At 47.7% G+C, this 2256-nt stretch overlaps 1 pseudogene; it reads left to right on the forward strand.

Annotated features, from left to right (window-relative positions):
• Positions 1 to 275: 275 nt before the first annotated feature.
• On the forward strand, positions 276 to 912 carry LOC112838373 (transcription initiation factor TFIID subunit 10 pseudogene; annotated as a pseudogene).
• The last annotated feature ends 1344 nt before the right edge of the window (positions 913 to 2256 follow it).

A 2256-nucleotide genomic window follows, 5' to 3' on the forward strand; every position in this document is an offset into this window, starting at 1 on the left:
AAGAGAACACAGGCAGCAATCTCTTCCACCTCAGCTGCAGCAACTTCTTCCTAGAAACATTGCCAAAGGCAAGGGAAGCAAGGGCAAAAATGAACTACTGGGACTTCATCAAGATAAAAAGCTTTTGCACAGGAAAAAGAAACAGTCAACAAAACCAAAAGACAACCAACAGAATGGGAGAAGATATTTGCAAATGACATACCAGATAAAGGACTAGTACCCTAAATCTATAAAGAACTTCTTAAACTCGGTTCGCCGCCTCTCCCACCGGCCCGATGAGCTGCAGAGGCTCCGGCACAGACCCTGAGGTGGCGCCAGGCTCCGCCGCCCGTGGTCTCGGCCCCCGCAGGGGTGCCCAGCGGCACCCCTGCGGAGAATAAGGCCAGCCCCACGGGGACAGCAGGGGGACCTGCGGCTGGAGCTGCAGCAGAGGGCACGGGACCCGCGGCGGCACGGGCCGGGGAGCCGGCCGATTGGTGTGGGGCAGCTCGGCTGTCGGCAGGAGGCGCGTCGTCCCCGGAGGGGGCCATGTCTAACGGGGTTTATGTACTGCCTAGCGTGGCCAACGGAGACGTGAGGCCGGTGGTGTCCAGCACGCCTCTGGTGGATTTCCTGATGCAGCTGGAGGATTACACGCCTACAATCCCAGACGCAGTGACTGGTTACTACCTGAACCGTGCTGGCTTTGAGGCCTCGGACCCACGCATAATTCGGCTCATCTCTCTAGCTGCCCAGAAATTTATCTCAGATATTGCCAACGATGCCCTACAGCACTGCAAAATGAAGGGCACAGCTTCTGGCAGCTCCCGAAGCAAAAGCAAGGACCGCAAGTACACTCTAACCATGGAGGACTTGACCCCCGCCCTCAGCGAGTATGGCATCAATGTGAAGAAGCCGCACTACTTCACCTGATCCACCCAACCTAAATGTACTCATCTGTCCCCTTGTCCCCACACCAGCCTGTTTTCATAATAAACTTTATTGTGACAGGCAAAAAAAAAAAAAAAAAGAACTTCTTAAACTCAACACCCAAAGAACAAATGATCCAATCAAGAAATGGGCAGAAGACATGAACAGACATTTTTCCAGAGAAGCCATTCAAATGGCCAACAGACACATGAAAAAGTGCTCAACATCGCTCGGCATCAGGGAAATCCAAATCAAAACCTCAATGAGATACCACCTCACACCTGTCAGAATGGCTAGAATTCACAAGTCAGGAAACGACAGATGTTGGCAGGGATGTGGAGAAAGGGGAACCCTCCTACACTGTTGGTGGGAATGCAAGCTGGTGCAGCCACTCTGGAAAACAGTATGGAGGTTCCTCAAACTGTTGAAAATAGAGCTACCATATGATCCAGCAATTGCACTACTGGGTATTTACCCCAAAGATACAAATGTAGGGACCCAAAGGGGTACGTGCACCCCGATGTTTATAGCAGCAATGTCCGCAATAGCCAAACTGTGGAAAGAGCCAAGATGTCCATCGACAGATGAATGGATAAAGAATAGGTGGAATAGGTGGAATGGATAAAGAATAGAATGGATAAAGAATATATATACACAATGGAATATTATGCAGCCATCCAAAGGAATGAGATCTTGCCATTTGCAATGATGTGGATGGAACTGGAGGGTGTTATGCTGAGTGAAATAAGTCAATCAGAGAAAGACATGTATCATATGACCTCACTGATATGAGGAATTCTTGATCTCAGGAAACAAACTGAGGGTTGCTGGAGTGGTGGGAGGTGGGAGGGATGGGGTGGCTGGGTGATAGACATTGGGGAGGGTATGTGCTATGGTGAGCACTGTGAGTTGTGTAAGACTGTTGAATCACAGACCTGTACCTCTGAAACAAATAATACATTATATGTTTTTAAAAAAAGAAGAAGAAGATAGCAGGAGGGGAAGAATGAAGGGGGGAAATCGGAGGGGGAGACGAACCATGAGAGACTATTGACTCTGAAAAACAAACTGAGCGTTCTAGAGGGGAGGGGGTCGGGGGATGGGTTAGCCTGGTGATGGGTTTCAATCCATGCACGTTCTGCATGGAACACTGGGTGTTATACACAAACAATGAATCATGGAACACTACATCAAAAACTAATGATGTAATGTATGGCGATTAACATAACATAATAAAAAAATATATGTTTTATGTCTCTAAAAAAAATGAAGTCTATTAATAATAATAACAAAAACTGCCCCAAAACTTAGTGGAAGCTGATTTTCTAAGACCATATAGTTTCCCTT

This window comes from Callorhinus ursinus, unplaced genomic scaffold (genome assembly GCF_003265705.2).
Source record: "Callorhinus ursinus isolate GAN/ISIS: 27379988/994484 unplaced genomic scaffold, GSC_fseal_2.0 scaffold26, whole genome shotgun sequence".
NCBI classification, from domain to species: Eukaryota; Metazoa; Chordata; class Mammalia; order Carnivora; family Otariidae; genus Callorhinus; species Callorhinus ursinus.